We start from the raw sequence: 27910 nt of genomic DNA, 5'->3' as shown, positions 1-27910 counted from the left end.
GGGATACCGGGATGAGAAGAGTTGAAAGAACGAGGACATCGGGAGATGGTGAAAGACGTTTTAGGAAGGACTCGTGGCCAGGGACAGCAGTGTGGCGTTGGGGATTAAACGGTAACAGAAGAGGTACAGTAAGGATTCAATAACAAGTCCAATATCAACACTAGAAAATCAACATAATTTAAAGAGAAAGAAGATACGGGAGGTGGTTAAATGAGGGAATACTAGAGATTGACGCTAACTTTGCAGCATATTCAGATGCAATGGGTAGCGGCTCTTCCACTGAGATCAGAACAATGGAAGTTCCTGGAATTACATTCACGCCTTTGGTTTCGGGTACGTTAAACTTAAGGTGCATTTGAGATAGAGAAGATGCCAACACGCACCCTAAAGCTACCACAATAAAGCGTTTATCAGTTTTCAATGCCAGAATCCCTAAAGCTTTATTAATCCACGTTTAAGTAATATCCATGTATTTCCCAAGTTGAATGTCATTGTCTGAGTTCTGACATTAAAAATTCTAACTTTTTCAGAGAACACAGTGTTTTTACATGTCTCTTTACTCTTCTAATTTCTACTGATAATTTTTATTCTTTTAGCACCTGACATTTATGAGCACTTGGTGAAGTTACCCTCTACCTTATTGTTCACATAAAATAACAGTAATCTTCAGACACTAATAATTATTTAAAGTTCTCAAAGTCATCTAAATATTTTAATTTCCTAAAATTATTTTTAGGTCTGACAGTGATGAAAACAAGTAGCAATATATCATTTAGATGTATTCCCTTATTTTTGTTTTGCTACTTTAAAAGGAATGGTATAGAATTAAATAAAATTGAAAAGGTCTTCTAATATCACAGTTAGTCAACAAATATTTCTCAATTATTTATAAGTTACTGAAGTTTTGAATGAAACAGTGTTCAGTCGATGGGGCTACATTAAACACAGTGCTCACATACGTGATTTCATACAAACAGTCTCATTGATTCCCTCTTCTGATTCAAAGCCATAGAACCTTCTCTGGGTTTCCCCAAACTACTTCCCAGCTTCGCCCAATGCAGCGCTTGGCCTCCAGCTTCCCCAGAGCCTTCTTTTTAATTTTCTATGAAATTAAAAAGGTTTCAGGTGCACAATTCTATAACACATCGCCTGTGTACAGGATCGTGTGCTCACCACCCCAAGTCAAGTCTCCTGTGATCACCATTAATCCCTCCGTTGCCCTCTTCTACCTGCCTGCCGAGCATTCTTCCAGCCTGGTTTTACCTGACACGAGAGGATTTGTGTGGCAGTCATGGGTCCTGTTACTGTGGACGTACCCGTTAATAGAGGGCAGAGGTGGGTGAGCCCTGAAGGGTCAGGACACAGAACATCACGTCCTCAGCCGCATTAGGAGATCCAGCGGCCCCCGTTCGGAGCGCACGCGCCGCGCCCCGGTCGGCCCTGAGGGGCGGGGGGCGGAGGGCAGGGGGCGGAGGGCGGCGGGGCTGGGGCTGAGGCCAAGGGCAACCGTCCTGGCGCAAAGGTCTGCGCTGCAGGCCCCCTCTCCGGAGCTGCTGCCCGCCCCTTCCTCGGACAGCCCCTCACTCAGGTGGTTCCGCAGGTGCTCACTTTCTCAGTCCCCCGGGCATCCGTTTGCCTGTACAACTAGAACGGTTTCATCCTTATTTGATGACAGATGGGGCTGTCAGTGAACTTGGATGACAGCACATATGTACACCATACACATGCAATTGTGATAAATGGCCAATGATATTCTAACACGATGTAGGGAAAAAAGTCCATACATTTTTAGAAAACGGCAGACAGAACCATATTTAAGAGATTGGCTTCTGCCCAGGGGCTGCCACTCAATCCTTCTATCTCCTCCCCTCCCCCCCGCCCCTGAAGCACACACACAAATTAATCATAACCAAACACTGGCATTTCTGAGCGAATATGGCTTTGAGGGTGGCTCATCTCATGACATATCCTGGTGAATTTAGAAATTTGTGAAGTAAATGAAAAGTAACAGGCTAATGACTACAGACAATTTGAGAAGTGTGTTGTTTATAACATGAGTGTCTGAACAAGCATAGATATTTGGTATGTATATTTTAACTGCCCTGGAGCCTTGATTCTTCAACCTGCTCTTTTTCCAAAGCGTCTCTGTCTTCCTTAGCCTGACGAAGCCCTGACAGAGCAGAGAAACACGGATCGAAGCCTCAAGATAAAGGTAAGACTCCACCTTTCAAATCACTCCTGGAACAAGGCTAACTTTACTTAAGTTTAAAGAAGATGCTGGTCAGGCTCTTACTCTAGCAGAAATATACAGAAGAGGAATATATAGGGATACGAGTAGATAGGTAGGTAGAGAGATGACAAGTTTACCTGAAGCAATGCTGCTCAATGGCTCCATTTATTACATTATGTTACATGGCAATGGTCTAATAAGAAAAAGTGCATTTTATTAATGCTTTTGAAAAACTAAGGCAATGACAATAGCCATTCAACTAGTTTTAAGTGCGAATGCTGCCCAGTTGACCTCTGGGTCTCTCAGTGCTCCGCACGGGCTGCGTGGAGAGGAGCGGCCGAAGGAGGCCTCTGCTGGGTGCCGTCGGGGGTCACAGCCCTGGAATAAAGAGAACGCGAAAAGTCCCCGGTGCAGCCATGGTTCAACGGTTCGAATCAGGATGTGAAATTGTAATCCTGGGCTTGGATGTCTGTCCCAACAGATTCCTTCGCCGCGGCACAGCTCAGTGATGTTGACATCTCAAATTCCGGTAAACGTGAGCAATTGGAAGTCCAACAGTGTTAGAATGCTAATAAGAAAATAAACACAGACATTCACAAAAGTATTGGGAAGCCAGTTGGGATCCCCACAGATTAAAGTCAAGTAATTGAGCCTATTTTATTTCAAACTCAAAGAAAGAGAAAACTAAGCTTACACCTTAGTTTTATAGCTATCTTGCGATTGTTTTCTCTGTTGCATTATAAATTCTACTTTATTAAATAGGACACAGCTAAGATGTAGGGCAAAAATAGCTTTCCTTTCCTCAATAGGAACCCAAGTAACACAGAGGTTCATTTTACACACACGTGAGTCTAGTTTTCGATGACACACCAGGGCATGTAAACCTGCGTCCATACAACTTTGCAGAATCAATCCCTTTCCACAGCACTGTTCCCTGCGTGGGTGCTCACGTTGCCCTAGACCGTGCACGTGAAGTGGGTTGTGAAGCACTTTGTGTTCCAGCCACAGCGATGAAGAAAAAGACAATGTAGGGTGGACGGCATTCCTATAAACAAGCAACTGAGGAGCTGAGCGTGCGGTTTTGCCCACATTTCATTCATCAAAGCAAAGACACCTGGCTGCTCAGCTGCACCGCCTGCAAGAGATGCGTGGAAATGTGTCTGCCCGCGGATGGACAGGCAAGCGCTAGAGCTCAGGAGAAGGGATGGCTCAGTCACCCTGGGGAAAGAGGGGAATGGACAGTGGGAGCTTATTCGCCGTCTCTGCTGCGTCAGCTCTGCGGGCGACAAACGGTAACACTGCCGGTGTGTGGCGGACCCTATCCCACGGAGTCCTCTGATTCGCCATGGACGAAAGAATGAGTCGTTCTAGACGCCAAGTGCTGTCAAGAAAAGGGGAAGGCGATTCTCTCTAGCGGAGAATGCCCCGAGCCCTTCTCTGAAGTGTCTTTTATTGAGAACGATATATGCATGGGTACACAGCATGCATGCAAAGCTTATCAATCAATGCTATATTTACAAAATGTAGCCTAGAGTCTATATTTACAGAAAACAGAGAGAGATCATAGATAACAATTGAAGGAACACAGACATTTGCCCCAGGTCAAGGTCTGTGAGACATGCTAATATCAGGTGGTCGTTAAGGTAGGGCTCCTGAATTCAGGAATTCACTCCTTCTGCTTGTAGCTTAAACATCTGGTTTTTCCTTATCAAGGGAGTGCAAAGCAGAGAAAGCTCCACTGGATACAATGCATTCTTTAGGCCAAATTTCCCACGGGAACCCTCGGAGTTAGCATCGGATCACACCTGCCTCCCAGCGTTCCCAGTTTTCTGGTTGAGACTTACAGGCCCCTTTCCAAGGCCTGGCTCACGTGGGGCTACAATTCCCGATACCACACAAAGAGGTCCCCCACCCCAGTGGACAGAAGTCGCTGCAAGGCCCCGTGGCTGTCCTGTGTTTGTGACCTGCAGCCTTCTCATGGAAGAAGCAAGCCTGTAGTCCCTGACTCACCCACACGGACATGACCTCTGTTGGCAGCATCTCAGGGGCTCCCTGTAGTCCTCAGTCATTCCATTTAAGCGATGGCGGATCCAGTATAGACATGGAAGGATGCGGAATGTGGTGTGGCAATTCTGGTAGAATTTTGTTTCACTGTTATATTTAGAGAAGAGTAAAACTAGATTGGGTTATAATAGAGTGGACTGATTAACTTTGGCGTTTAATCACGAGTTTATTTCAGAAATCCTATCTTGAAAAGATAGGTAGTATTTATGGAGTAAGTGCAAGAGCAAAGCAAGACAAATCAAATTAGAAAGAAAGAACTTGTTTTTATTTTTCTTTAAGACTTTTTTTAGTTCATTGCATAGTAACCACTCTGGTCTAATGGAGGCAGTAATGAAAACTTGTTACAGCCAAAATTTAAATGTTTTTTTTTTTTATAATCTTACAACCTTCTGGAAACAAAATTCTTTAATGAATGTAATATTTAACTTATGCTTTCAAGTAAATAGGCACTTGACTACTGAAGTTCTCACTTTCCATTTACTTTTAAAAGCATTTAGAACCCATTTTCCTATAAATTCTTATTACATTTTAAAACACAGAGCCAACATTTATTATTTCTTTGATAGTATAAGTTGAAAAGGAAATATTACATTTAGAGCTACTTAAAAATTAGGAATGATGGAAGTTACTCTCTTTTCATAAACTGATATTTCTTTTGGACTAAGAACACTCCTGTAATTTTTTACATGTATGACACTTTTTCACTTCCACATTTTCAAATCTGTTCAAAAAAATTTAAATCCAAACTTTTGGAAAATGTATCTATTTTTCAATAAATGAAACTTTAATATATCCAGAATCCTTCTCCAAGTTATATTTTTAAAAAATTATACTATCACCCTATGCTAAAACTTAAAAATAGAAAAAAACTTAGTGTTTTTGTTTACACTGTTCTGTGTCTGTTTGTATGAGTCTGTGTGTAAGAGAATGTTCAATGGAATGTCACGTCTCACTTTCAGCTGGGACCCGAGGGGCTTCCCCGGAAGCGGCAGGCCGCAGGCCCTTGCACGTTCACCCATGAGGGCCCACCCTCGAGGAGCGCCTGGCAAGAGGTCCGCACCCACTCTTCTTGAGGACGTCGGCTGAACCCCGCCTTGAGTAAGGAAGCGCTGGGGTGGAAGAGCCGAGAGGAAGTATGATGTGGGGAAAGTGGTGGGAGGGATTTGAGCGAAGGGAAGTCTGTCCTTTTCACTCTAAGACTGCTGAGGTCTCTGCCTTTTTTACGTAATCAGTGTGTGATCGGAAGAAGAATGAGGAAGGCAAGGGAGGAGCTTGTGTGGGAGCAGCTGCTTGCCCACCAGTGACTGAGAAGAGGTGGTACCATATTACCTGATGGTATACAATTATTATAGTTTTATAATATAATAAACAGTATAATTTCTAATCATGATATTTCATCATATCATGAATATTTTAACATAATATGTACTACAATATAAATACATATAAATAATGGTTTATAATTTTTCTTATTCTGTCATCTGATTCACAACCACACATAATGTTGGCTCCTCGAAGGTGTCGGTAAACTTCTGGAACTAAGGACAGAGAGCTTGCTTTAATGTGGTTTTTTTGAAATCTAAAAAGTGATTTGCGTATCCTCTAATACGTCTCAGCGTCGATGGAGCTCCTGGGGGAGATTGGAAAGGACAGCAGTGACCTTGGTCCCTGCCGTTCCGGAGTTGTACTTGACTGGCCGCAGAAACTCATTAAACACAAGGAAACGGGGGTAAAATGAATGTTCCATACAAACAAAAGCAATCTCAGAGGAGAGGATGCAGCAGAAAACACTATCAGCGATTGCACGGTTCTTTCATTAAGACTGTCAGATAAATTTTCACTGGGAGATTTCTTTTTGTTTTGGGTTTTGTGGAAGAATAAGTTTCATCTGTTCACTTGTTGGTTTTCTTCTTGGATTTAAAGTGGAACCTAACCAGTGACCTAATTTTTGCATGAAATGGTAACATTCAGAAATTACAAAGTATTGGAATGAGCCTCCATCTGGAAGTATGAATAATTCATGCGGGTGTGTTTTGCACTCCCTGTGGGGAATATAAAGCTGGCACACATCAAGGTGAGCATCCTGCTTAATTATCGTTAAAACACTAAATGAGAAGTGTCCCCCCCTGCCCGATGGAGCACGGTGTGTCCTGACAAATGGGACAGTTTGTGCCTGGGTGTGTCTGGATGCGCTGACGGAAGTGGCATAGTTTCCTCTAGTTCCTGATTCAATAAAAGAAAAAAGAAAAAAGAAAACAAAAAGGAGGCCTTGGGGGACCCATGCAGCCCGTGGGGCTGAGTCAGCCGAAACACTTCCAGAGACAGAGTGCGCAATAGCCGGCTGGCGGCGGTTGTCCCTGGATCGCTGAGCTACCCGAGGTGTTTCAGAGCGACTGTGCAACTACCAAACACAAGGAGTGTTTCTTCTGGAAGTAACCATCTAACACTATAATTCTGAGAGGTCACGATCCAACATTTTTAATACATTTTAAAAATGTGTTTTTCTTAACATCTCTCTTTGTGTGTGTTGTAATATGTTTCAACAAATATTTTTCATCGTAGGTGCCTCTGATCTTCCGGTTCTGAGAAACCCCAAGAACTATATATAATATATATCATGCCCTTATTTCCCTCTTGGTTAGATTCATGCCATTTACATTTTCCTAAAAATAATTTTAAGTGAACAGGTGTAACGTTGAGTGTTTTTAGGGCATGAAACTGTTCTGTAGGGCACAGCAGTGGCGGGTAGATGCCATCACACATCTGTCAGAGCCCACGGAGCGCACAGCGCCAAGAGCGAACCTCGATGTAAAGTACGGACTTCGGGTGATAATGAGGTGTCCGTGTTGGTTCATTGACTGTGATGCACGGGCCGCTCTGGTGCAGGGAGGTCACAGTGAAGGAGGTTGTGGACGTGTGGTGTCAGGGGACTTGGGGAGTTCTCTGTAATTTTCACTCAATTTTTCTGTGAGCCTGAAAGTGCTCCAGAAAGTGACGTCTATTCAAAAGAGTTTTTAAAAAACAGCTCCCAAATTTTAAAAGTCTACAACCGTTGGCCCCGGGTATAAAACACGCAGATAACTCTCAGATACACACTGATTGTGACAGTTTGCAAGGGAGGTCACAGCGATTCCTTTGTCCCTGTGGGTGACATGACCGCTTTTGCAATGTGATTTAGCAGTTTTTCTCATCGAGAAATGGAGTCCAGGCCTTCACCGTGAACTCTGGCTTCATGACTTGTTTTGACCCACAGAGGACCGCAGAAGTGGCACACGGGGACAGCTGACCCTTGGCCTCACCAGGCCTCCGGGCCCCTGTCCCTGCCTGGAGCGTGGCAGCGTGGGCGAAGCCTGGGTGAGCCTCGTGGGGATAAGACACCCTGTGGGCGCCTGGAGTCGGGTGACGGCAGCGCCAAGCTGCAGACACGGGAGTGATGTCCTTTTGGAGTCCTTAGCCGGCAGCCTTTCCCCAGACGACTGCCTCCACACGGGGGAACCCAAACAGAAAAGCCAAGAATTGCTCACGTGTGGATGGCACCAATATGAAACCGCTGAGCTGCTGGTATTTCAATCAGTATGTTTTGGTTATCTAGCAATAGCTGATGGGTACATTGGTAAATCTCAGTCCATTTCTTATCAAATTACATATTAGAGTTCTCACAATTATCTATCAAAATCTTGCTTTTTTTCATAATGGTTACACACAATTTAAAAGTAAGGTTTTTATATGTTTATATAATTAGCAATTTTTAGAGAGCATTGTGCTAGATAAGTATATATTTATCTGTTAAAATAATATATATTGTTCTGTTCTTTCTTAATGTTCCTGAACTTCTATACCTTTCATTTTTTAATTTTCTACCTAGAGTAAGATTTAAACATTTTTTTAAATTGTAGGTATCATTTGGTACTTTCTTCAAACCAGCACCTGACCTGGACATAAGTAACATTTTCTAATGCAATTTGACAAACTAAGAAAAATTCCAGACTAACTAAAAGTTTCTCTCCTTTCTGAGTAGAAGCAGCTTAGAATTATTTAAGTGACACATGATTTTTATCCAAAATATAAAATTTGGTAACATATATTCCATTAGTGATCATGGCATATATTCTATTCTTTTTTTTTTCCCCCTGCATGGTAGCTATTCCCCCTTCGCCTTACAAACTATTTACAGATGTTTATTATTTTTTTTCTCTCAGACTACTGCACCAGGTTGAAATTTTATACATATTCTAGAAGCACACATAACACATAACCCACATATTAAATTATGGAATATCATTTGCATACTTCTTTGTGTTTCCAAATTTAATCACTTCATGAAGTAAATAAGATCTGTATGACTTGTGTCAAGATTAAGTTATATTTTTAAAAGCAAAATCCAATAGTTGTTGAAAAGAATATTAAAACATCTCATATTAACAGTTAAATACAGTAGTAACAAAATTTTTAAAAAATTGATTTCCAGTTAATGTTAAACTATATTCTTCCCAACTGCTTAGTTAAGACAGAAAATTTTCAAAAAGTTCAAAATATTTTCAAAATCTTATTATAACAAATCTTAGATAAACTAAATAAATAATAATATAAATCTATTATAATTAGAAAAATTATGTGAAATATTAATTTTATTTACATAGGCATTTTATTTTTCTTTTGAGTAATGTAAAAATTGTTTCCCAAGTACTTAGTAAGATTTAATTGTCATAATTAGGCTAAAAGACTTTTAGAATATATTTGTTTTTATGCTTTCAACTTCTGTTTCAAAGAGTTGGCCATAAAGAATTAGAACATGTGGTATTTCATAAAAATCTCAAGTCCCTTTGACACATTTTCCTTTATAAATACAACTCAACTAAGACACAGCTAGGAGACTGAAACTCTCACATTCAAACTAGTGTCTCATAGAAATAAAAGGATTGCCTGCTTCCTAAGCTTCTAGTACCCATGTCTCTGAAAACCCTTCACCACATAAAGATACAAGAAAAGTCTCTCTCAGGGCCTGTACTATACCTGTCACAAAAAATCGTTGGACCAATATTAAAAGAGTAAAAAAAAAAAGTCAAGTAAATGTATATTGGAAATTTTAAATCTATAAAATGTCAAATGCAATGCATATTTATAAGTGTGTTCATAAATAACAAAGTTTAATATTTTTGTTATATTTTATATTTATGATAAAATGATAGCTTTGTGCTATATCAATGTCATTTTTTTCTATAGAAAATAATTCCGAAATAAGAGATACATTTTCAGTTGAGTGTAATAGTTTATGCTATGAAGTTTGGTGATATTTCAAGGCATCAAGGCTAATTCCCTATCCCTAAAGTAATAGCACCTAAGCTGCTTCTGATAAGCAAGTAAAAGTGGATTCTAACATCCTTGTTCTTGAAGCACATCACTAATCTTAAAAATAGCTACAGTTATTAAAATTCAAATTAATCTTTGCTGGTGGAAATGGGAAATGAGATTTTGAAGAGGGAATGTCTAAAATAAGCATAGAAATCACAGGACTCCAATGCAATACAAAAAGACCCAGGATGTTAATTTTTGGAATGAGGCAATTGCTCAAAAGTGCTTGCAGAAAATAACTTGTCTTTATGCAAGTTTTCCTTCCCAGCTAGCACAGTTCTGCTCTGGTTCTGGCTCTTCGAACTGCAGTTACTGTAGGAGTCCTACGCTGGCCGAAGGCCGGAGAATTCCCGCTCGGTGGAATGTGAGGAAGCTAGAGGGACCTCTGCTTCCCAAGTTACCTCCCCACGGCAGAGCCAAGAGAGCAGGAGGAGCAGTTGTACCTGCGTCCCAGAGAAACAGAGACCACGTAGACACCTGTCCCAAAATAATGACGTAGTGAAAGAAAAAGAGGCAAGCAGGCCTGGCCTTGTGTTTGGAATGTGATTTGCTCCAGGACCTTACCCCTTCAGTGCCTCAGTTTCTCCTTTATGCAGTGGCCATCATAAGACCAGTCATCTCTGCTTTGTTTGGATATGGCTGCTTCCTCCTCAGGCTCCCAGCCCATACACCAAGGACAGTAAACCTGCACATAACCACCCTCATCAATAGTTTGTTTACCCATCTGCCCCACTGGCCCTAGAGGTAGATTTCTTTCCTTTAGCCTGAAGGAAGAAGCGCTCCTTCTTTAGGTTCTGGTCCCAAGGTGTTCTTCTCAGACTACGAGCTTCCTTGTCCCTCCCACCTGCTCTATTCCCACGGCCAGTCAAATGGGGTAGTGCGATTCACAACACAATTTATATGTTTCCTACATTTTTTAGACTAAAATGTGTGGAATGCCTTTATCTGGTTAACTGCAGGCAATCTCCAAATACCAGAGAGAATAAGAGCGCCTGTTCGGTTTATGGTCTCCATGATGGAACAGTTGGACTGTTTGCTGTGGGTGCAGGGACCATTGCTGAGGGAAAAGCCTGACTCTGTCATGCCATGGCCAGAATGCGAGGGGGTCCCTACGGCACGCCGAGGACCTCGCAGCCTGTGGGCCGAGCTGGACGCTGGAGCCTGCCCAGCTGCGGTGGGGTTGTTACCATCGCTGGATGAATGGCCGACGGTTATTGCTGGAGAATCATTCTGGAATAATGACACATCACACATATTGTTAAGCACCTTCTTGACTGATGGATGGAGATTTTGCCAATTAAAACAGCTCAATGGGGAGACTCTAAGATCTGATCGGGTAGAGCCACACAAAATATCAAACTCTCAGGCCATTAGCAAGTAGTTTCCAGGTACACACATTCTTTTCTAACATGCACATTGAATGCTATAAATTCCCTCGAAGCACAGCTTTCATTGTGTTCCACCTATTTAGATAAACTCTATTTTCATTTTCATTGAGTTTAAGATATTTTTACTTTCCTTCATGACTTGTTCTTTGAACCACATGTTATTTAGAAGTGTGTTCATTAATCTCCAGGTATTTTGAGGTTTTCCAGCTTTCTTTCTGTTATTGATTTGTAATTTAATTTTATTGTGTTCTGAAAGCAAGCTTGTATGATTTCTACACTTTTAAACTTGTTAAGATGTAAATTTAAGAGTAAGATGAAGTTTTTTAAAAAATTCCAGTGGGGCAACAGTGTGGCTTGGCTGTTTTCCAGCTCATAAAATGTATACAGTTCAGCAACGGGAAAATCAACAAGTACGTAAACATGATCCCTGTGAGCTTGGGTTCATGGTCTCCGTCCGACCTGTTTACGTGTCTTAGTTCACACATTGACGACCAGCCTGCAGGCATGGCAAAACAGGCTTGAAAAACTGTATACTTTAAACACACATACGCACACAGCCAATAACTTTGTCTTTTTTATTCCCAAATTACATAATACAGGCTTACTTTCTGATAATTTGCCATTTATTATCAGAAATGTTTATTTTCACACTTTTTATGGCTATTCATAATTGAAATTGTAATTCCTTTGTGCATCTCTAATCTATTTTCAGCTTTATGTATCTGCTAGATTTCAAATTATAGTTCAGTGAGTAGCGCTCTTCTCATTTTCTGTCTCTGTTTAATGTTTGCACTCACAGGGAACAACGTGGTAAGCAAAGTGCCTTTAGCACTTCTGTCAAGATTTAGTAACTTAATTTGGTTTCCTGCTAAGCCACCGCTCACAGCTAAACACTTAGGTAGGCCCTAACTGAGGTCTCTTTGCTGGGAGCTAAATATATACTGATTAGCAGAGAGACAGCCGGGGGGCATGCTGCTGAACGGCGTGATTATTTTTATACAGACGTTTGTACAGGAAAAAAGATCGCAATTTAACAAGTAGGACTCAAAAAAAGATAAACGATCGAATTTATTAGAGAGCAGAGATGGTGAAGGACTGCAAATCAATAGAAGGAAGGTAAAGATAAAAAGCGTTTAAAATATGTTGTCAGGTCACTGAAGGCAAATATTCCACGCCCTGACTTTGATACACAATCTAAAATATTAGACGCTGTGACTACATTTCACGTCCGCATACCGAACATCATGCTACCTGTGTTAATGGTAAGCTGGTCATTGGTCAACAGCAAGACGTGGTTACTGAAAAGCAAGTACCGTATCTGACTGCTTTACTAGTGAGATGAAATGAAGTGGGTGATAATCCCATTCTACTATGGCCAAGTCAAACAATCCCGCTAGTCTTCCCTTAATTAGGGCTTTGCTCATTAAAGGGATAGAGGAGCGTGGGGGTTATAATCAGAATTAGTAATAAAAAGGGAAACGGCTTTAAATTACGCCATACGAGACATACTGAAGGGAACGGTAAGAACGTGAGCGTAGGCGGGAGTGGAAGGTTGACAGGGACAATCATTTGGGAACAGGTGGGGGAAAACGACATTCTACTTTTTCTTTGTGGCCTTGATGTCTCGTCTAGAGCGCACTAGGAAAAAAAGTAAATAGATTTGACCTCAATATAAGTTTTTTTAATCAATTAGAGTTGCCCAAGGGTGGAATATTGAATTCTTCAGCAATCAGGTAAGTCTGCTGATGGACAAATCAGCGGTGGTGAGCATTAAGAAATCACATGGTCATTCAGACGCTGTAACCATCACGTTCATCAAGAAATTCTAACTCATCCGCTTTCAAACAGAACCAGTGCTGGGCCACAACTCGCCTCATCTGTGTCCACCATCTAGACAAAGGTGTTGTCATCTCTTACATATTAGTGTAGTAGGTTTTTAAGTGATGTCTTTGTCTGCCCTTGTACCCATCAGATTTACTTCCCACATAGTGGCCACAGGGATCTTTTACAAATGTCATCTTTGTGATTCTGGACCGCTTAGATCATTTCCGAGGTGGCCCGTCTCACGCAGCAGCACCCCAGCGTTTGTCTTGTGGCTGCCAGGCTCAGTGCGGTCAGCCCCACTCCCAATTTTCTGAACTCGCCTCCTAATACCACTCCTGGATCCAGCGGCCCTGGTTTTCTTGCTGTTCCTTAAACACATCATGCAAATATCCACTTTAGGACCTTTGCACCGACTGATCCATGTGCCTTTTATGTTGGAAAATCTGCACGGCTACTTCTTTCCTTCCTTCAGTCTATGAAAATCGTGCTGTCTATAAGCCTTCGTTGACTCCTAACTAAAACATGCCCTATAGTATTCCATGTTGTGCCCCCTCTTATTTCCTATTTGCTATTCCTTACCAGACTCTGGATGCATGGACGGGTTTTTCTATTGCCTGTTATCCCACTAGGCTACTCACCACAGGAAGACCCTTGGTCTATTCCGTTCATTTCTATCTCCCCAGCGCCCAGCACACAGTATGTCCCTGTGAGAGACCAAGTCTGTATCTGATTCAGAACCACATGGACAAGATGCAGTCTTGGGAAATCAAATGGGCTGTAGAAAATTGTGGACTCTAGAATGACCATAGAAACAAATAGAGTTGTTCTTTCAAAAAAATCACAATATATATGCATTTTGAATGTTGTCAATAATTTTGCGAAAAATAGAGAATTTGAATTAAAAAAAAGAAGAAAATATTAAATGGCATACATATACACAGGAAAGAACTTGTCATTTATAAATCGAGAAGACACTGGTTCTGAACTAAATGCTAGAGTTCAGATATAGAGTTTAGATATATAACAAAAGATGATCTGAGAATGTTATAGCTGGGAATGCTGTTTTTCACATATGAAGAAAAGAGACAAATATTGAAAATACAGAAATATATATCATTTTTATGTACTTAAAATGAAAGCGGACAGGGTGAGGGCAGAGAAGGGGAGCAGGAAGAAGAGGCGAGAGGCAGGCCATGGGGAAGGAGAAGAACACAGAGGAGAATCTGGCTCTATATAAGATGAAAGAAAATTAAAAGCAAAATGTAAATATGCAAAAAAGAAAACTGGTGGTAAACTCAAAAATGTTGGACAGCTCTTGAGGCTCTCAACACCCATAACTTTGAAATGAGACCTGAAGCCCTGGCTGGTGTGGCTCAGTGGACTGAGCACCGGCCTGCGAATCAGAGAGAGGGTCACCAGTTCAATTCCCAGTCAGAGCCCATGCTGGGGTTGCGGCCAGGTTCCCAGTAGAGGGCGCATGAGAGGCAACCGTGCATTGATGTTTCTCTCCCTCTTTCTCCCTCCTTTCCCTTATCTAAAAATGAATAAATAAAATCTTTAAAAATAAAGAAAGAAAGAAAAGAAAACGGAAGATAGCCGCTCTCTCAGTGAGCTTCATTTCCCCAGCGAATGTCCTAATTACATCAAAGGGCTGATGATTCATTTTCCAATTCGTAGTGAATAATCACTCTTCATTATAGGTAAAAACATTCATAGAACACAAAAATTATTTAGGAAAATAATTTTCGGGCAACATGTGATAGCTGACTCAGAAGTCGAAGCTAGAAATGCTGTAATTATGGGGGTACAGTTGTTCCAGGAAGATGTGCCAGACGACCGCAAAATGGCACTGCGGGTTCCAGGGCTCTGCTGGGGCAGCGACTCTGCTTATTTTAGGTTTTAATCCAATTTATTTAGCTCCCGAATTATCTTTAGTAATCAGATATTTCTGCTTTAATTTGGTTTTTTAAATGAGAACTATTACCTTTTGAAAAATACTATGAGCAGTTGAAATCCAAACAACTGTTATTTTTTAATAGAGTGCCATCGTAGATATCAGCTACCAAAAAGGAATAAAATAACCCAAAGTAGAAACAGGTGGGAGTAAAACGGTAATTGCCCAGGTGGGTTTCAAGATAAGCAGGTAACAGAACACCATAGGCCGACGGCCTTCAACAACGCATGTTTATTTCCCTGAGCTCCGGAGTCTCCAGATCCAAGATGAGGAGCCCACAGACCCTGTGTCTGCTGGGGGTTCCCTTCCCGCTTTGTCCGAGGTCGCCCATCCCCCGAACCTCCCATGGCCGGGGACAGAGAGAGGAGCTCGCTATCCCCTGCCTCTTCTTGTGAGAGCGCGTGTCCCACTGCGAAGGCTCCCCTGCGTGACCTGCTTACCTCCCGGAGGTCCTGCTGCCTCGTACTAACCCGCTGGGATTAGGGGTTCCGTGTGTGGATATTACGGGGGCACAGACATATGGGCCAGTACGGTCCTCGCCTGGCCCCTCCAAACTTCATGACTGTCCTCCTATGCGCAACAGCCATTCCATCGGACAATCCAATTACCCCCGAAGCCCTCAGCTAATAACAGGGACCTGGGGCTGCGGTTTCCGCATATTGACCCGGGCGCAGCAGCGCAGATGTGAGGCCCGTAATCGACGTCGGAGCCCAGCTTCTGCCCCGGCTTGGGCGGAGAGGTGGGCGTGGGAAGGTTCCCAGGGTTCACGTCCCACTCCAACGCCCTCTTTCTCACCGAGTGGGACAAAAGCGCGTTCAACGCTTCCTCTCGCGCGATCACGCCCAAGACACTGATTATGTTCTTCTATTACAATAATGATTTTCAACTCTGGCTGCACATTAAAATTCCCTGTGGTCCCCTTAAGACGTTCAGCTTTGAAAGCACAATTTCAAACCCATTCATTATAGTCTGGTACGATGGGCCCTGTCCGAATACTTTTTTCCAAGCTTCATGAGCAATTGCGATGCAGTAAGAAGGTTAAGGACACAGCGACCCCAGGGTAGGATCAAGGTTTCTCATCAGAAGTGACGTGCCCTGAGTGGGCTAATTGGTTTGGGGCTTTGTTTTTTTCAGCTTTACTGAGGTATAATAGATAAATAAATACTAAGGTATTTCAAAACGTACAACACGATAGTTTGTTATGTCTATGCATCGTATGAGGAGTCCTCACTTTGAGTTAATTAACAAATTGAGCTCCTCACAGGTTCACCTTTGACCTGGGAACATTGAGATTCTGCTCCGTTATCAAATTTTCATTATACAACACAATGTTACCAACCATAGTCCCCATGTTATATGCTAGATCCTTAGACTTTGTTTACCTTATAGCTTAAAGTTTATACCCTTTTATCAACCTCTCCTTATTTCTCCCACCCCTCAGCCCCTAGCTACTACAGTGTTACTCTTTGTTTATATCAGTTTGACTTTTTGTTTTTAATTTTCATATGTACATGGCACCGCGCGGTAGCTGTGTCTGTGTCCTCCCAGGGAGGTGCTGATGGTCTGCAGCAGACAGCAGAGGGGACGTGACAGACAGAGCTGCTGGCCGGCTTTCTGAGTCTCCGGGGAGGGTCACAACTGGCCCCTACATGCCTCCTTAAGAAGCCTGGTCACCAGAAAGGAGATAAATCCCTTCAAGGAAAGACAAGGAGAGACGTGGCTTTGCCTTCTCCCTCCGTCTGAGCCCTGGGCAGTAGCCACTGTGAGGCTGTGCATGTTAAGCACAATAGTGCTCCTTCTATAACCTGTGGATCTCCCAGACACAAGCCCCATTGGCTTTCAGAATCAGGTGCCTGGGGACCTGCCCCACTGTGGAGTCTTAAATTTGGGGTTGCTAAGTGGGCATTCCAAACCCCTCACTCTTCAGGAAGGGGCTGGGAGTCCAGGGTTTCGGCTGGACTGAAAGGTACCATGCAGCATGGGAGGTTACGGCCAGCGTGTCTCAGTCTTCTGTCCCCATTTTGATGTGGGTATTTCCTCATTCACCAACGAGGAGGGCGTTGCTCAGCCAGTTTCCAGGTCTCTTTCATAGGACGTTAGTCTGTGTGCAGCCATGAGAAGAGAGGTCAATACTCCTCTACATCGCCATCTTGGTTGACTCTAATTTTTATTTATATAAAGCACTTGTTCTAACTTTCCAACATCTAATTCTCAAAAATCATGTGTCAATGATGGAGGGGAGACATAGGTTTTTGGAGAGTGTGTAATGGAAAATATGTATATCACTCCTACAAAAGCTGAGGCTTTTAAAAGCTATTTTGTATATATTCACACATAATTCAGGAAATATTCACTGCACTTTCCTCATGTTTGAATTCTAGGACTTAGTGTAAGATCACACGCTTTGTGGATGCGTCTGTGCTTGCTGCTCGAGGCAGGAGGCAAATGCACCACCAGCATCACAGCACAGCAAACAAACTCGCCTTCCTGCGGACGTGCCTCCTTAGAGGGAGGGGCCGGCCAGTAAGTGCCCTCGGTTCTCGCTGATCCTTCATACCGCTCCGTATTTTTCATGCCAGACACCGATTCTTACATTTTTTCAACTCGTGTACTCCTTTCCACCTCATTTTTAAAATGTATTAACTATTTTTTTGGCTTTATTTTCCTTCTAAGAATAAAAAACTAACCCGATTCAGCTTAGAATTCTAGCTACCTAAGTAGCGTCCTATTGAAGACTGCAGAAATCTACTTAGAATTCAATATAGGAAACTTTCATATTGGACATGAAAAAGAAACAACTAAACTAATCTGTTTTTCAATTTTTATGATAGAAGGATACGGCTTTCCCTGGGTTTTTTTTTGTTTGTTTGTTTGTTTTGGTTTATTTTGGTACTAGGAAACAGAAGTTGTTGACTTTGTAATCTTGAAGTCTGGGTAATATAATTCATTTTCCTCCAGTAAAGCATCATTGTTTACCACACTGCTTTGGTTTACAATTGCAAACACACATCACTTATTAAAACAAGAGAGTTGCAAACATACGGATGCATTGAATAGAGTTTCCCTGAGCCTGCCCCAGGCTTCGGAATGTGCAGCCTGTGGGGAGTCCACACCCCCCTGGGGCTTGTACGGCATTGGAGAAGGGAATGAACAGGACAACAAGCTCACGTAGACCACCTCTACAAGCTAGTGGTCCATGTGAAAAAAGAAAATAGGGCATTGGAGTACAGGTAATGTTGGTTATTTAGGAGGCCTTGTTTTAGGTCAGGTAGCCAGAAAACTCCTCCCTGACCTTGTTGATATTGAAGCAAGAGAAGAGGATGGTGCGAGCCTTTGACAGGCTGATTCAAGTGCAACATGATGAGTCAGAACGGACAAAAAACAAACAAACAAAGAAACACACAAAAAAGAGGCAGTGTGTTTGGAATATGGTAAGGCAGGGAAAATGGATCCCTTTAAGATGTAAAAGTGGATAGGGTTAGAAGGTATGAAATGTTGACTTTATTTTAAGGGGAACGTGTAGCCATTGAATGACTTTGTAAACGGCAAAATCAGGAGATCATCACAACTAGGTTTTCTTTTACCAACTGCTGCCCCAGCGGCCGCGGGAGGCCTGGACTGGAGAGCAGCAAGGGGCACCGGCGGTGGGGATGAGACCCCGTGTCTCCAGCTGAGAGCGGATGGGCGCTGAGCCTGAGGTACAGGCCGTGTGCGTTTGGAAGAGGCACCTGGGGACAGCGTGCGCTCTCAGGCCCAGCTGACGGACTGAATGTGAGGGGCCGGGACACGGAGGAGTCAGCATCACCGCTTCCTCCTGGTTAAGGCCACTAAAGAAAAGAGCTGCTGTGAGCTGAGGGGGAGACCAGGACCCCAGGCTTACTCGAAGGTGCGCTCCAAAGCTCCCTCGTGGCCACACTGGTCGCTGAGAACCCGGTACCGTGTCCAAGGGCAGACGTTCAGTAAGGAGTTGGAACTGCGGGTGTGGGGATCAGGTGACGAGTCTGGATTGGAAACGTGAGTTTGTTTACAATCACATTTTGATTCTTCTAACACCAGAACAATTGAGAATATTTGAGACTATCATTTTGCCATTTGGGGGAATTTTTTAAAAATAATTGAATTCTCTGATGTGTTCAGTGAATGCTATCAACAAAAAGGCTGCAGAGATCATATGTTCAGGATGAAATATTTTGGACGACCCAACTGAAAAAAGAGAGGGATGATGGACTATTAATGATTTATTGTGTCACTGCATCATTGTAGGTAATTCAATTTTATTTTTATTTTACTCTTTTTAGTATGGTTAGGAATAATTCATGAGTAAAGATAAAATAATTGCTAAAATAATGAAAAGCAAAATATGTCAAGAAGTATGTTAAAATAAGATCCCTGTGATTCTATAACATACCTTAAATTTATAAAAGTGTACAATGGATCTGTATTAAAGAAAATATCTTTACTGAAATTAGACTAATTATAAGTGTCACTTATACCTACAACATGCTTTCATCATATTTTTATGAAACATATTTTGTTAAACAGGAAGTAATTTTTTCTTTTAACTTTGAATTATCCCTGAAAAATAAAAGTCATGAACTATTATCCTTACGAAGAGTTAAACTACTGAAAAAGAAAACAACATCTAAATTTGGGTTTAAGGTATGTTATATCAAGAGTTAGTACATTCATGTTAATGAATAATGAGGTTTAACAGATTTCTGGTATGTCTAATAGTTCTTTGGATACCCTGTTTCGTAAAGGACATGTTCAAGCTTTTGCTTATCTTCTGGTGAGACTGCCTGTCACTTTAATTAATTTGTAGAAGATTTTTTTTTCCTGTATTCTGGATACACATGTGTATTGAAGGCATCCGAAGATCACTCTTCATTTTTTAAATGCTATTGTCTTTATGTTCAAAACCTGATTCATGGCGTTTTCCTTTAGAGTTGGCCCCTTTTGCTCTGTTAGTTAAAACCATGTCTTTCCTGTGCGGGGAGGAGCCGTTCATAGTCCTGACAGCGGAGCTGCTGCGTCCCTGCCCTTTCAGTTTTGCACTTTGTCAGAATCCTGCAGGCAGTAGAGCGTGATGCAGACTCTGCACATTATTGCAGGCGCTTGTTACCGAAAGCGCGGCTCCCTGCACCCCAGCCCCGACGGCGGCCTCCTGGTCCCCCTTTCCCGTGGGGATGCCTCTGAGACAGGCCTGCGTCTCGGCGCCCATGGTGAGGGCTGCAGCCGGAGCTGGCTCCTGCGCACGGCTGAAGCGCCCAGGTTCTGATGTGGCCACAACAGCAGAAATAACTCGGCCCCCATGATTTATGCTCACCAAGGCGCGTCTCTCACTCTTAACACGTCTGTTTGGGTCCCTTGGACTCCGTTTCCCGTTTCCTCCCACCAGCGCCCAGGCAGTGAGGACAGCCAGGGCTGGGGAAGACACTTGTCATTCAGGTGGAAGGAGAGACGGAGGGCTCCTCCACAGGCAAGTAGACGGCCTGGCTGGAACTGAGATGGCCCTGCCCGCTCGTATGTCTCTGGCTAGAATTAGTCTCATTTCCAAAAGAACGCAAGGGACAGGAAGTGCAACCCTAGTAGAAGCTAAGCCAGTAAAGGTTCATGGGCATCATGCCTTGCCACCATAGAAAGAAAAATAGTATCACACACCCTGAGCACGAAAACACAGTGTAAATTAAATACTCAACGCAGCGCTTGACAGATAACTTTTCTGTTAGTGTGAGATGTGTCATAATTACTCAGCTTAAGTATTAAAACAAAAATAAATATGTTTGCAATTTTCTTACTAAACCCAAGGCAGCGGGGAGACTGGAGAAATTCTCAAAAGTAACAAGACCAATTTTTTTCCGAGCCGTCCCTTGAAGCATAAGTATACGGAAAACTATTCTTATAACTGAGAATCAGTTGTCCATCTAAAACAATGAAAGAAATAGGCAGTCTCATATTCCTTTATTGTGAATAACCTCACTCTAAAAATCTGGTTTTTGTGTGTGTGTATGTACTAGGTCTCAGTGGAGCTAGCTCGTTTGATGTAGAAAAATCAGTAACACTAAGTATGCAGCATTTTTAAGTTTACTTTTTTAGAAAAACAGATCTGCGCCTAATCCATACAGTTATAAACAGGGAAGATGCCATTCTACCTCAGCAGATACAAGTTGTACCAGAGGTCCCACTGCGCCTCCGGGGCAGGCTCCCAATCGCCTGTTTCTGCTGCAACGCAGATCCCGGCGTGACCGCACATCTGAACCAGCATCGCCCACCGGGTCCCGCACGTTTGAACAGGCGAAGGGGTGGACTGGGCCAAGCCCTCCCGGTGCGGGACGAAGGGGCGCAGGCGCACCGTTCTGTTCGCTGGTGCGGGGCCGGGGATTCAGGGAAAGGACAGGGGTCCTGAGAGTGGGCCGGTTCTGCCGGGCTGAGGGGCGCGCTCCCCCTGCGGCCTGCCTCACGCCCCGCTCCCGCTGCGCACTCCGCCCTCGGCTGGGAGCGGCCTGGGGACCTGGGCCCTTCCTGGTGGGTCGAGGAGGCAGCACCGGGCTGGCGTCCACGCGCGCCTCAGCGCAGCACATTCCCACGGCCAGCAAGCCCCTGTCCCTTCCTGTGGTCACGCGTTTAGCCAGGGACGTCCCCGTTCTCCCAGGAGCCGGCGCAGTGAGGCGTGACTCTGTGTCTCCATCTGAACACCTCACGTCTTTCACACATGACCGTGAATTCCTCTCTCTGTTTGCATTTCTTTGCTGCTTCAGGTTCAAGTAACTTCATTGGTTGCCTGGACTATGACTATGGCTGGGTAACTCAATCTACATTTACTGTCTCTGGAAACACGCAGTGACACTTCCGTCACCCAAGGCAAAGCCAGCCGAGGCCTTTTGGGGAGCTTTCGTCCTCCTCCTCAGCTCCGTGTGCTTCAGTCCTGCTAATTCTTCCGCTACATCTGTTTTCTCGCTCACAGGCTTTAGGTCTCTGGCTTGCCCGTCGTCTCTCCTGTGGGATAGAGCGCGGACATCCCAGCTGCCCTCGAGACAGGCCCGTTTCTCCTGCAGACGCACGCCTGGCCCCGACTCCTGCCTTCCCCATCTGAAATACAGACCAGCGGCCCCTTCGCAGGCCCCTCCCCAGCCCTCCCCACTGCTAACAGCGAGCAAACGAGACATTACGTCCCCTTAGTCTATCATGCGGCTTCCTTCCCATTTTTATTTGGCCAACTTTTTTTCGGTTTCATCTCTCCATTTATTGATCCACCCAAGGTTCTACCCCAGGTCAGACTCCCAGCGCTTTAAACGTAAAAGGTACCATAGATGAGCGAACGAGAATGGGCGACACACAATGGTGAGTAGCTGGGTGAAGAGGGTACCGCCACATACAGAATTAAAGCTCAATTTTTAAAAAGCCTTTGCTTGTCAGACTGAACACATCTGTGAGCCAAACGTACCACCGAGCTCCGCTTCCTACCAAGACGGTCAGCTGCGGCGCCCCGAGTCCACGGTGAACAAACCACAGGGATGGATAGAAAAAGCGAATTCCAGGATGTATGAACATTTTTGAGAGCTGAGCAACTAAAGACAGCCTTGAACTTGGGAATGAAAAAGGTGAGGGAAAGGCAGCTTGACGCAACGCTGAGAGGTTAGACGGGAGAAAACCTGAATTGAGTTTGCCCTCGTCTTTCCCTGGGGTCACAGTGAGAAAATCTGTGTCTGACCCTTCTTTGTGGACATCCATAGCAGAGCAACAGCTAAATGCTGGGGTGTCCTTTGAGAAACACCGGAGCTTCTGAAAAGCTTGTGAGGATGGGCAAACTGGTGATAAAAATAGACAAGCTTTGACCTGTGCCTTTGGACTACTCACAGTCCTTCCTGGTTTATAACAAAAACACATTGATTCTACCCGGTGCTGTTTTATCTTAAGAATATAACGCACATTTAAAGGGGATAACTTAACCAAACGAATTTCCTGCCCCCTTAGTAGCAAAGGGAGCTACAGATCTTTCTTTAAATTCACTGATTTAAAACAAGCTAGGTAGGGTAGTGAATACACAATACAACATAAAGTTGATGCATTATAGAATTGTACACCTCAAGTAATATAATAACTTTATTAACCAATGTCCCTTCAATAAATTCAATTAAAAGAACAAGGCAGGCGCTGGTCACTGGCCTTAGCCCCAAACACGTTCTCAGACCCTGAGGGGATAATCCCAGGGAAATACAGACTGGCTGACTGAAATAACTATCCAGTTGTTCTTATTAGGTGTTGAAGGGGGTTGGCTATAATTAGGCTATTCAATATATAAGTTTATGTGTGTCTGTGCATGCGTATGAATGTGCTTGAGTGTGTGTGCGTGTGTATTAAATGCCCATCCTCCACGCCAGAAAAAGAGACTTATATTTTATTTATTTGATTTCTCCAAAAAAGTATAGAAGTGTCTGGTGTCGGTGAAATGTTCTCCCCTTGTTTTTGGTGACTGATTCATAGACGTTAACCTGGTTGAACTATCTGGAGAGTCGCATGGGCTGTGTTAGTAGTTTTATCCTCTACTAAGCATTTTGAAGAGCTTGTATTTAGTTAGCATCTTGCTTAGCTGTTGTATCATAGCCAATAAATTAATATTCATGGATTGGTTTACAAGCTGATTGTGAGATTATTTCTTTATATATAGTTCATATCTAATCATCTAAATTTCTGGGAAGTTTGCTATTTTTCCCTTCCTCCCTCCCTCCCTCCCTCCCTCCCTCCCTCCCTCCCTCCCTCTTCCTTCCTTCCTTCCTTCCTTCCTTCCTTCCTTCCTTCCTTCCTTCCTTCCTTCCTTCCTTTCTTCCTTCCTTTCATTACATTTCTTTCCCGTCTTCTTCAGAGGACAAGTTTCCAAGGGCCTCACAGACCGTGAGGTCAGCTGGCTTGGTTTATATCCTGGCTGCACATTCATTAGTGGAGTAAACATTGTCATATTAAATAATCACTCTAAATCCACAATTAGTCCTAAAGATAATAAAAGATGCTATAGAACTGGGCTATTATGAGACTTGCTGGGAAATAATGACACACGTTAAACAACTGGAAAGACGCCTGGTGTCTAGTAAGTAGGCTATTATTAATTTCACACATGTGTGCCGAGTGTCAAATGTGTGATGTTGTGATGAAAAATTGTCGATGTTTGCACACGTAATGCAGAATCAATTCATAGTTGGACGGATGCTGGAGAGAAATGGCTGGTCTCCGCCGCTCCCTCCCCCCGGAACCCTGGGCTTGGGAAACCGAGCCGGCTCCCTCCTCGGCTGACTCTGGGCCCAGCCGGGGTCGCGGTCTGGCCGGAGGACAAAGGCCCCGCGATGCACGCGGGGTGGGGACGGAGGCCGCAGCTGGGCGCTCACCTGGCCTCCCGCCACGGTCTTGGCTCTGCCGCCGCCCTGAGCGCTGCGAGCCCACTAGACGGCCGGACTCGGTCCCCCGGCTGCCCTGCGGCCCACTCCCAGACGACTGAGGTCGCCAGCCGGCCGGCGCGCCGCGCCCCCGTGCGAGGCCAACCAACCCCTGCAACGCGCGCGGGGAGGGGCCTCCCCACCGGGCGCGCTCAGGGTGTTCTGAACCCTCAGACTCCGAAGGGGGTTGTCACGCAGAACGTTGCAGCCCGTGTAGCACATGCATTGCTTATGTGTTAATGCCTTAAAGAGGTGCGCCTGATCTAGGGAAGCCTATGCACGCCCGGAGCTCTCCCACGTCCTCGCGTGACGCTGTGATGCGCTCTCGAAGGAAAGTCTGCGGCGGTGGGGGGTGGGGAGGGGGTTCCTCTGGACTCTCGGGGCCCTGCGGTGGCAACAGTTAAAGAGTATCTGAGTCGCTTTCTTTTGGCACGTAGGTGAGGGTCTTGGGAAGTGGGACACATTTTATATGTACACACACGTGTGTATATACACACACATATATCTAACATGGCCACTGTGCTTAGGGTTTTCTTATTCAACAACCAAAACTGAAAACTGATTTGAACACCAAGAATCAAGTTTATTTTAAATTATACTTATTTATAATATTACAATTAACTTCCAAAAATTAACATTAAATAAATATTTTATATGGTTGCGTTAATTTCTTTGCATTGTTCTCTTCCTTTACTTCTTATTTTTGAAAGGAGTATAATCTTATATGTGGAAAAGAACAAACCTTAAATTAAACAAATCTCCGACTACATATTATTTAATGTAGTATGTATTCCAAATATATACCAAGGCATACACCAAAAAGAAAGAAGAAAACAAAGGAGAAGTAAGAGATGAGAAGATATATTAAGAAAAAAGAGCTTAAGTAATGCACTAAGAACTTTCACATATGTATTTCATTTGATGCTTACCGTATTACAACAATTTTAGACATTTTAGTATCATTTTTTAAAAACAACAATTAAGTTGTGTAGAGACTTTATAACTGCTCATGATCTCTTGACAGAAAGTAGTGGAAGTCAGATTTCAATGTCCTTGACATCTCCTTTTGTGATACAAGACCCATTAAGGAAGCCTTAGAGGAGCACAATTTAAAAAACAAATACATGTCACCTGCAAACAATGACAGTTTTACTTCTTCCTTTCCAATTTGGGTGCCTTTTGTTTCTTTTTCTTGTCTGATTGCTGTGGCTGGGGCTTCCAATGCTATGTTGAATAGAAGTGGTGAAAGCGGGCATCCTTGTCTTGTTCCCAATCTTAGTGGGAAAGCTTTTAGTTTTTGCCCATTGAGCACAGTGTTGGCTGTAGGTTTTTCATGTATGGCCTTTACTATGCTGAGGCGTGCCCCCTTTACTCCCACTCCGCTGAGTGGTTTTATCATAAATGGGTGCTGTACCATGTCAAATGCTTTTCCCACCTATTGACATGATCATGTGATTTGTCTTTCCTTTTGTGTATGTGATATATTATATTTATTGATTTGTGAATATTAAACCATCCTTGCATCCCTGGGATGAATCCCACTTGATCATGGTGGATGATCTTTTTAATGTATTGCTGGATGTGGTTTGCCAATATTTTGCCGAGGATTTTAGGGTCTATGTCCATCAGTAATATTGGCCTGTAGTTTTCTGGGATTATACCCTGAGAATCCCGAAACACCAATTCAAAAGAACCTATGTACTCCAATGTTCATAGCAGCACAATTTACAATAGCCAAGTATTGGAAGCAACCAAAGAGCCTATCAATAAATGAGTGGATCAAAAAACTATGATACATTTACACAAGGGAATACTACACAGCAGAAAGAAAGAAGGAACAGTATGGGGCACCGTGGATGGAACCGGAGAGCATTATGCCAAGTGAAATGAGCCAGGCAGTGAAAGACAAGCACCGTAGGGTCTCACCTATAAGTGGAACCTCATCAGCAAAACAAACAAGAAAAATATAATGAGCAACATTGAAAGAAAAAACAGACTGAGAGTAAGGAGAGGGGAAGTAACAGGGAAAAGAAGGGGAAGGGTCAAGTCAAGGAACATGTATGAAGGACCCATGGACAGAGCCAAAGCGGAGAAGGATTGCGGGAGAGAGTTGGAGGTGGGTGAGGCAGGGGAGAGTGGGGGCAGGAGAATGGAGGCAACTGTATCTGAACAATAAAAAAATAAATTAAACAATAAAAAGATAAATTAAAGATAAGTAAATAAAAAACAAATACAGGCCATATGTCATAGAATGAATTGTGTCTCCTCTAAATTTATACATGAAGCTCTTACTTCCCAGTGACTATATCTAAAGAGGTCATAAGTGGGGGACCCGCACCCAAAATGGGGCAGGTACCCTTAAAGGAGAAGAGCTTCCTCTACTTCTCCCCCTCCCTCTCGCTCTCTCTCTCTCATACACACACACACGCACACACACGCGCGCACGCACACACACACACACACTCTCACACACTCTCTCTCTGCCATGTGAGAACACAGAGAGGAGGCAAAGGCAACTGTCTGCAATTCGGGAAGAGGGCTCATCTGTTTGCATCTATAGGCGGATCTTGGATTTTCAGCCTCCGGGGCTGTGAGAAAATGAGTTCCATCACTTATGTTCCCTCAGCATGTGAGATTGGCTATGGCGCCCTGGGCTAATAGATGCCGTACCAACTAGATGGTTTGCTCCCATTTCACACTAAGCTAGGAGTCGGAAGGCAGAAATTGTCCCTCTGTGCATTTCCTTCCCTTTAGTGCTCAAACCGCATGCCACTATGAAGCTTCCTTAGGGCATGTGTCGCAGACGCTGGGCACTCTTGCGGGTACAGGTCCTAAAACAAAGCAGGGTCCCATATGGTGTTTTTTTTCTTAAGAAAATTTACTATAATTTAGCAATTTCACATTTAAGAGTTTATGCTAAGGGACTAAACAAGGATATCAATGAATATGTACAACTGTTGATTTTCACTGAAACATAATTTACACTGCTCGAAATTTGCACAACTTAATGTTAAGTGGTGGGGATGCTTAAGGAAGTGAAGATGCTCCGTAAAAAGGAGTGCCCCAGAGTCCTTAAAATAGCCTGGAGTGAAGATGTCCCCTGGTGGGAGTCAACGCGCATCCTGGGTTATCATGTTAGAATCAGTAAACACCATATCATGCGATAACATGTACACGCATGTAACTTTATATACATGTGTAAAGGGGGTTTCTAGACAAGGGGGTACCCTAAGAAACACGAATTTATTTATTAAAAGCTGTGTATTTATTCTTACATGTTTACACTTCAGTCATCTTCAAAGTACTCTTTTTTTTATTGTTGTTCAATTACAGTTGTCCCCGTTTCCCCCCGTTACTCTCCCCCGCCCTATTCACTGCCACCTCCCACAGTCAGCCCTCCCCCATTGTCTTTGTCCATTTACAATAGCCAGGTGCTACAAACAGCCTGCGTGCCCATCAGTAAATGAGTGGACCAAAGCACTCTTCATTTGATGCAATCCGCTTGTCGAGACTTTTTTTTCCCACCGCTCAAAAACAGTTTTTGAACTCATTGATTCTGACGCCTTTTAGTGCTTCTGCCGTTTTTTATTTTACCTCTCCCACATCGGCAAAATGTGTCCTTGGAGGACTTTTTCCATTTGGGGAAACAAAAGAAAAAGTCCCTCGGGGC

Source organism: Pteronotus mesoamericanus, unplaced genomic scaffold, assembly GCF_021234165.1.
Source record: "Pteronotus mesoamericanus isolate MK-2021 breed Mesoamerican mustached bat unplaced genomic scaffold, CSHL_Meso_final contig_220, whole genome shotgun sequence".
In the NCBI taxonomy this organism is placed as follows: domain Eukaryota; kingdom Metazoa; phylum Chordata; class Mammalia; order Chiroptera; family Mormoopidae; genus Pteronotus; species Pteronotus mesoamericanus.
Note: the sequence above shows the minus strand (reverse complement) of the source record.